This window comes from Cupressus sempervirens, chromosome 3 (genome assembly GCF_028749045.1).
Source record: "Cupressus sempervirens isolate cs-2001-9-10 chromosome 3, ASM2874904v1, whole genome shotgun sequence".
Lineage (NCBI taxonomy): Eukaryota > Viridiplantae > Streptophyta > Pinopsida > Cupressales > Cupressaceae > Cupressus > Cupressus sempervirens.
In genome coordinates, this window is record NC_143120.1 from 714,618,380 (window position 1) to 714,627,467 (window position 9,088).

Below are 9,088 nucleotides of genomic sequence, written 5' to 3' on the forward strand. Positions count from 1 at the left end.
GAATAAGTTTTTTTTTAAATCTTAACATGAATTTATAAAAAATGTTTTTTGTTAAATTTTTAAAAGTCAAATTAATTTACTATCCTCTTCATTATAAATTGACTTTATCATAAGAAAGGTATATCACATATTTCACTTAATACCGAGTTAAACATGCTCCAAAGTTTAAAAAGTTCAAATATTTAGACCTCTCTTATCCACAAATATATTTGCTTGCTTAGCCCACACTGAAAGCAACCAAGTTTAATCAATTGGCTTTGTCATACCCACGTTTTTGGATCTTTTCATTGAATTTAAATCTAGTTATTTTAAAATTATATTCAATATTGCCTAAAATTGTTTCCATTATAAGCGGGATTTTTTAATATATATGTTTATTGTTAAAGAAGTCAAAAGTTACAATTTTTAATTATAAATATTTGACAACATTTTTTAAAATTTTAATTACATTTGAAGAATTCGAATATAAATAGTATTGTATGCATAGAGAATATAAAAAATTATGTTAAATATAACTATAAATTTGAATATAATATCAAAACTAAAATTATTTTTATTTTTGGGTAAGAACCATCAATGATTGATAGCCTTAAACCGTGTGTGAAGGAAAGTCCAAAGACTATTCCCGTCCTTATCAAGGGAGATGCCATCTGTCTCTCATTTTCGACAAACACAAACATTTTTGTTTTAAATATTAAAAAAAAGTAAAATATATGATATTTGAACCTAGTTTTATTTAGAAGGCTAAAGATAAGATTTATTTGTAAAGATAATTTTATCAAAAGTTTGGATTAGGTAAAAACAGGTTTTGAAAGGTCCCAAAACCATGTACATCAAATCTAAAAATATTACAATATAAGGCCCAAATACAACAGTGTGATTCACCAAACAAAGATAGGGAACAACCAACAAAAGTTTATAATAAATATCAAGTCTGATATTAGACATTTTGTCATCGATAAAAATCCTTATACAAATTATAGCTATGCATTTTTTCACATATGTTCCCAACAAATAAATGTAATTAAAAGACAAAGAAGACATTGTAAAAAGTAAATTTTAGCCTTATGACTATTGCAACACTTGCACTCTACTCCATCATCACGCACTATACTTGTTTGTGCATCTATAGCCCATTCAAAGAATCCACATCCATCGTGTCTTTACAATAGCAAATCTCCATTAGTTCATAGCATAATAATTATTTATTCATTACGCTAATTTCCAAGAAAATTAATAACAACCTTTTTCTTATTCGAGCAAGACCAAAATTTATGCCCAAGATTTTTTTGTGTTGGAGATTTTCAACAAACAAGGGCCAACACCACATCGACATGTTGGCGCATTGATTAAAGCCATCAACCTTGCAACATAAAAAATACATTAGTTATATGAAAATACACATACTATAATAAAAGTCTTTTAAATCATCATACAAAATCTTTATAATCATTATCAAAAGCCTATTTAAATATCAATTTATATAGCCGAGGAGTCGTTCACAACAAAATACATCATTGCATCTATTTTAGTTTGAAATTCGATTGGATCATTATATCAAGCGATATGAAATCCTAAAAATGGTAAGTATAGCATCTCTTACTGCTGCATTATTTATGGGAGTGAAGAATCAAACAATAGGTTTCTAAAAATGAGAAAAAACATGGCTAGAAAGAAGATATCAACATTGTGCACACCCAAAAAAAAATGAAATTGTCCAAATTAAGACATTATCCACAGGAGCCAAACAACACAAGAGTTAGTAATGTTGATGTAGATATCACTAAATAGTAGAAAAGTTAGTAATGTTGATAGGAGTCAAACAACACAAGTGAATATTACAGTCAAATAGCACAAGAGTTAGTAATGTTGATGTAGATATCACTAAATAGTAGAAAAGTTAGTAATGTTGATAGGAGTCAAACAACACAAGTGAATATTACAGTCAAATAGCACAAGAGTTAGTAATGTTGATAGGAGTCAAATAGCACAAGAGTTAGTAATGTTGATAGGAGTCAAATAGCACAAGTGAATATCACAATATTCTATATTTTATCCAAAAAAATAATGTGAAGTGGCCTAGACACCATGCAATTGACCAAATGCCTATCCAAGTAGCTCAATAGAAGTCAGGGACTAGTGTGTAAAGAATTTGGTACCAATAGCTATCAAATCTACAAATAATTCTATGATTAATGCAAACAACTAAGTCCATCGTGTGGGTTAATATATAAGAAGAGCAAGTACAAGCATCTTTAAATATTTAAACAAGTAAAGGAAATGAATAATTTTCCATGTACGCATGTCATAAAGTCATAAAAAGCTGATAAAAATATGTTTTCAGCAGATAAAAATATGTTTTGCAGCTGATAATATCATAAGGCATGCATAAGGCATGCTATGAAGCAGTCAAATATAAAGGTCACTATAATTCGAAATAGTTTTAACAAAAACTCTAGAGTCCTCCATATTTAAGTTGTATGTGTTTGACTCTCTCCCACTTGGTCATTCTCAAGAAGCCTTTTGCTCTTTTGGTTTCAACCAAAAAATCATCATAGGCCTTTATCATTGAATCTTCACTAATCCCATGAATGCCTTTGAGGGCATCATATATTTTCTTTCCAACAGATTTAGAATCCTCTTCATCCACTTAGACAATGTAAGGCTTTAGCATGCCCTTGTGGATCCTATTCATGGCTTCACAAATGGTATCCATTGAACTAGCCATGCTCACCTTTTCCTCTTTCCCTTCCTTGATAAAGATGGTGATATTCTCTGACTACCACTTGCACTTGATTGATTGGATTGAGCAAAGTCTTCATCCAAATGACTATCAACATCAACTGGTATACTGAAATCCCCAACATCATCAAGATTGATGGCCCCATCCATAATGTTCCCTTCTTGTGTCTCCTGAGCCGTGGTAGCTGCATTACCTTCTGCCATGTCATTTCTCACAATGAAGGCTAACTCATTATAGTATTGGAATAGTTGCCTTTTATACACTTTTACATTTTTGAATTCTTTCCTTTGCAAATTGGGAAACAATTGAAATGGTTAGTTGTCTTTCAATATGAAATTTACAAATATAAAGTTATATGTAAACAAAATGAATATTAAATACCATTTTACCTTCAACAACTCATTCCAAACATTGTCTTTAGAATCCACACATTGTGTACCTTCATTCCATGCAAAGGCACTTGTATTTCTTAAATCTTTCATTACTCTAAATCTCGCTTTCCATGTTTTCAATTTGTTCTTCAAATTATCCTTGGTCAGATTTTGCTTTAGCTCATCATTGAACTGCCTTTCAATGGTAGTCCAAGCTTCCTTTTTGAAACCACCTTCACCTTTTCGAACTAGTTGTACTTGCTCTTGAAGCAACTCAAGGAATTTGTGCTCCATATCCCTAGTCCATAGCACCCTATTCATAGAAGGTACATTGTTGACTTGTGTTTCTTGAGCCATGCTAAGGAACATAACAAAAATGGGTAAAAAATACTTGACCATATAATGTTAGACCTAAATAATGTGTATGGAAAAATGAAGATGGTCAAATAAATAAACATAATACAAACCCACATCAATCAATATGCATACAACCACATTATGTATCCAAAAAATTCAACATAGATTGCATCAAATATGGATAACCTACAAGCAAGTTTAACAAAATCAATATTCAACAGGAAAAACTCATAACCTACAAGCTTTAGTCTTCAATTCAAATGCACGTTAAAATTAAGCTTAACCCCTCAACAACAATATGCATCTTACAGAGTTAGAGAAGCTCAAGGAATCAAGTTTTAAGAGAGAACATAAAACGACATCAGCAGCACAAACATCAACACCCTTAAATTCAATAACTTGTTAGTATATAAAACAACATTAGCAGCACAAATAGCTCAACTCCTTGACATAGTTGACTAGAGTAGTGTTATAGTGTGAGTTGAAGCAGGAATGAAACAAGAATGTTAACAATGAAAGGGAAAGAAAACAACATGTTGCACCCCAACCCCAAACTAATCTATAACCTCTGCTTTCTCTATTATCAATTAAGAACTACATAGACTTTGTATGACCTACAATTACACCCTTCAACAAACCAGCTGAGAAGGAAAGAGACAAACTGATCAGTTCCATTATTATACTTTCAAGGCATCTGTAATATATTCAATTGAAGTTAGCCCTGCATTTGCACTGTTCGATGGAGATGGCATGTGCTTGGAAATGAAAGTCAAAGTAAAATTGAATTTTAAAAAGAAGGTGAAGTTTTAGTATAATTTGGAAGTAATGCTATAACATGTGTATCTTATGCAACACTCTATTATAATGTGCAAGTGATGTTCTAAGATGTTCACATGCTGAGCGTACCTTGTAACCTCCATTGCTTAAATAACACACTGCAATTTTCCCTAGCTTAAAAGAAGGGGAAATGTTGAGATTATAGTTGGACAGACTATGTCTTGTAGTTGGATTTAGATAAACATAGATATCTATGTGTTAAGCAACAACGTGGACATATAATTTGAATAGATAAATTATTTGAAAATTTGTAAATATATTATAATAAGTTTATAAATTTTGAAAAATTATTGAAGGCATCTAATTAATTGTTATATATAAGGAGCTTGTTTTAGTGGTTTCTAATATGGGAAGTGAAGGAACTATTTTTTACATGCATAATAAATTTCTAGTTGAGGTTGTGGAATTTTGCTTCCTCCTAGAAAAAGAGATATTAGGGAGGATAGAGTAAACTTCAACAACATGTTTGTGTAAGCACATGAAATTGTAAAGGCTAGACACGACATATATGATAATAGTATTTTGGTTTTCACCTGTCTTTAATCTGTTATTCGATTTAGCAGGAGGAAAACATAGCTATACCAACAAAAGAAAAATAACTAAAAACCATAGTGTGTAACTATTAAACAATTTTAATTCTACATCTAATATTTGGGAAATTGGTCAAAAGACAAAAGAAACTTAACACCTGAATTGAACTGTAAATGGAACCATGCATTTGTAAAACAAAAGTGCTCTTAGATCTATCAAATTAGAGGAATATGTTCAAATTAAAAAAAGCAATGAACTAATACTATCGAGGAAGACTTGTAGCCCTCAACATAGACAACTTGATCACCTCCTTATAATTCACAAAGATCTTATATATGATCATTTATGTGTGCATATGCATGATGATTTTCTGAATTGGTTGAAATAATAGAGCATCATGTCTTTCAAGGCTATGAGCTAAAATGAAGCCGAACTAAATCACTAACTATACCAATAGAAACAAAGAATATATATCATTTTCTATTCCATCATCATAAATAAGGCTATTAAGACGATTGGTGGGGGTTTTAGTGTATCTCTTTGCTGAAGCCACATGTAGTTATCTCTGAGCAAAAATTGGATTCTAAAAGGGTTTCCCTCAAAATGTTTTTTCCTCAATGCCAAAGTTGTGCTACTATGAAAACACATTATAGAGATAGACTTATTCTTAATGTTAAAAGAAATAGTCAATTGCACGTACTGTTGCATTAAATATATTTTCATGACTAAGACTATGATAATCTAACTACAGTTTAGCATACGTTGAGGAATATAATAATAGGAAATAATTCAAGTACTTTAATTGTTGATTATAGTTATTTATTTTCTTTGAAGGAGAGAGTGTGCAAATGCCTGCAACTCAACTAGGTCTTTTGTTGGGTCTTCTTGTGAGGAAGGAGTCATTTGAAGGGTCTAAAAGTGTCTTGGAGGGCTTGACATGCAGCCACATTTTGTATCCAAAAATTCAACATAGATTGCATCAAATATGAAAACTCAATATCATTGGACACCAGTCACAAGACAATAGCGTATGCATTGAATTACAAATCAAAGAAACAAATATCATACAAACTCACACTAGTCAATATACTTACAACCACATTATAATGATGATGAAAATGTCACATATAATTCATTCATTTGAAATAACACACAAGTGTCAATATATATATAAAAAAATATCTACCAATATATATTCTATAACAAAATTCAATGTTCCAACTACAACTAAGCCCGTGCCCTATAGTCTTCCCACATCCTCCAAGCTATTTCATCTTGAAAGTTTCCCCAATCATCTCTATCTCACCGAGTCATCCCATATGTCTCAAGTATGGGTACATTTATCCCATCGCGCTCATCCTCTTCAGTTTCAACTTCACAAGGAATGTCGTCCTCTATTGTAATGAAGTTGCGCAAGATGCAACATGCTAAGACAATCTTAGTCTGTGTCATTATTTGATACAATGTTGCATGCCTCAAGATAGGAAAACATTGCTTTAGAATTCCAAATGTATGCTCTATTGTATTGCAAAGTGAGGAGTGTCAGTGATTAAATAGCTCTCGTGGAGAGTTAATTGGATTTGCTCTGCAAAACTCCTTTAGATGCTAGCATGTACACTAATAAGGGGCAAGAAATCCAGGTATATTTGGATATCCCACATCAACCAAATAAAATTTACCTACACAAATGTACAAAAATTATATTGATATAACCTTGAAACGTCTCTCATAAAATCAAAGGAATTAAACATTAACAAGTTGATTGCACATACTAGAGGGAACTACTAGTGGATCTGACCTAGACAAAGCAGAAGCAAGAACATGACTATCTACTGTAAACCCTTCTCAACCAGCAAGAATGTATTGAAATTTATAATCAAAGCAACACACACTCATAACATTTTGTGATAGGTTGCCTTTTCTATCATGATATTTAGCTTGGTTGTCAACATCAATAGTAATCAGTATATGTGTCCCATCTATTGCTCCAATACAATCCTACAAATTGTGAATTTGCATTAAAAAACATATTATTATGAGTAATAATCAACGTACAAAATATATGGCAATAGGAGATGCACCTTGAAGTAGGGATCAAAATGATCCTTCCCAAGAATTTCAGGAGGAGTGTTTGGCTTAGCAGGCAACATATAGTCAGCATGGAGCACTAAGATAGCCCTCAAGACCTTATGGAAGTATCTACTAATTGTCTCTCCTGATTGAATAGAATTATGAGCAATCTTACAATTCCTCAAATTGTGCCCAAGTGTGTGGAGGAACATCACTAATTTTTCTTCTAAAGTGATGTTGCAAGAATCTCCAATGATTCCTTTCTGCCTAAGAATAATGGATAGACAAAAGAAGGTTGATATAGTCATACAAAGCTATTCATGGGAATCAATCTCATTTGAATGAATAATACTCTTATAAAATGGGATTTCATCTTTTCTACGCTTACATCTCTCTCTTCTTGCTTCTTGTGCAGATGTTGCAATGGATATTGCAAGGGCGACAAGAGCAGCTACAAGTGCAAGCATGATTCTAATCCTCCTACCAATGAGACCATGAATCCTTGGATTATTAGCAAGATCCATCAATGACCTAGATAAAAAATAGTACCAAAGATGAGGATAGCGAAATTTGAAACAAAAATCAATTTGCTAACATGAAATCTAAAACAAATGATAGTAATGAAATGCCAATAGTATATACTATATATAGGCTATGCAATAAAAAATGCATATTATCACAAAGGTAGACTAGACATAAATTTGTGGTATAACATGAAATAAAACATGCATATTATCACAAAGGTAGAGTAATATAGTATGTCTCGCTAATGTGTACAATTATTCTTATATAATCTAAGTCCATTGTTTTTAAGCAATCACATTAGGTAACATTGTGCACACATGTAGTAATCCTATAATCAACCACATAATGTTATAAGCATCAAACATAAGGAAGAAAAAGGAATACAATCAACATTATTATAATATAGAAATCAAATCAGAAAGTCATCAGCAAGCATCACGAATATACCTTCAGCAATATCATGTAACTTGAATGTCTATTTAATCACATTATCGAGATTTATAGGAATGCTACTGAAACTTGAATGTCTATTAAATCACATTATATTATAAATATTTATTGTTGTTACATTTTATAAATTAGAAGAACCTACAGATTTCTATGCAGTTCTATCTATGATCATCTTTGTTACTTTTGTTGGAGATCTATCTCTGTTACTTTTGTCGTTGTGTTTTCTCTATTTAACAGCTTCATGGACAATGTAGAAGATATGGTGACTTAAAAAATGTTTTTTGTTGTATGCTTTTCTGGAAAGGTTGAAGATCTTGTAGTAACTGACCAGCCATTGCCTTGCTTCAACGTAAATTAATAATTAATTCTAATCAGAGATTGAAAAGTGATTATGGATCAAAACCAAGAATGGCATTCCTAGGTATCTTGAGAAGACAATTATCAGGAATAGGAATGTACAAATAATTTTTAATCAACTTTCAAATCACTCTCTATTTCATCACCACAAATAGGAATGTATTTTGCAGGTACCACACCTAGCTCAATGGCATAACCATTGAGCCCATGTTTCATTCTTATGTGGAAAACTAGTGTTCCATGATATATATCCATAATCCTAAATTTTGCATCTTAGTCATGGTAATCTAACCATCATATTAGCATTACATTAGCCACAACCTAAAATTATTATTAGGCAAATATTGTACTTAATTTTTCTATAAGCAATTGGCAATACTATATGAATGTCATTGCACTCTAGTTTTTTTTATAACATATTTATTGTTATGCTATCTTTGCCCAATTAAGGCTAGAATTTTCTCCCTACACTCAAGTTACAAAAATCAACAAAAGAAAAAAAATGAGAAACCAAGCATTTATAAGGACAAACTTGTAGGCTTTCTGAAAAACCCACATTTTACATCATTCTAATTCACAACACATTGCTAGGTCTAGTTGCTGTTTGTTAAATCAATGGGGCAGTACCGAGTTTTCCATTTAATAATGTAAAGATTCTTATAATATTATAATATTATAATAGCATGACAAAGATTCTTATGTAAGATCTGAAATGTAGAACAATATGAACGCCTTAATGAAAATACTTCTTTATAAGGTCAGCCGAGGTATAGACCTCCTATATAGTGCCATGGAATCAAGAGATTTCCAATTGAAAAGGGTGATAAATTGACCAACATAAAAGACT

At 31.5% G+C, this 9,088-nt stretch overlaps 1 pseudogene; it reads right to left on the bottom strand.

Annotated features, from left to right (window-relative positions):
* Positions 1–542: 542 nt before the first annotated feature.
* Positions 543–674, bottom strand: LOC149568766 (U6atac minor spliceosomal RNA; annotated as a pseudogene).
* Positions 675–9,088: the final 8,414 nt, after the last annotated feature.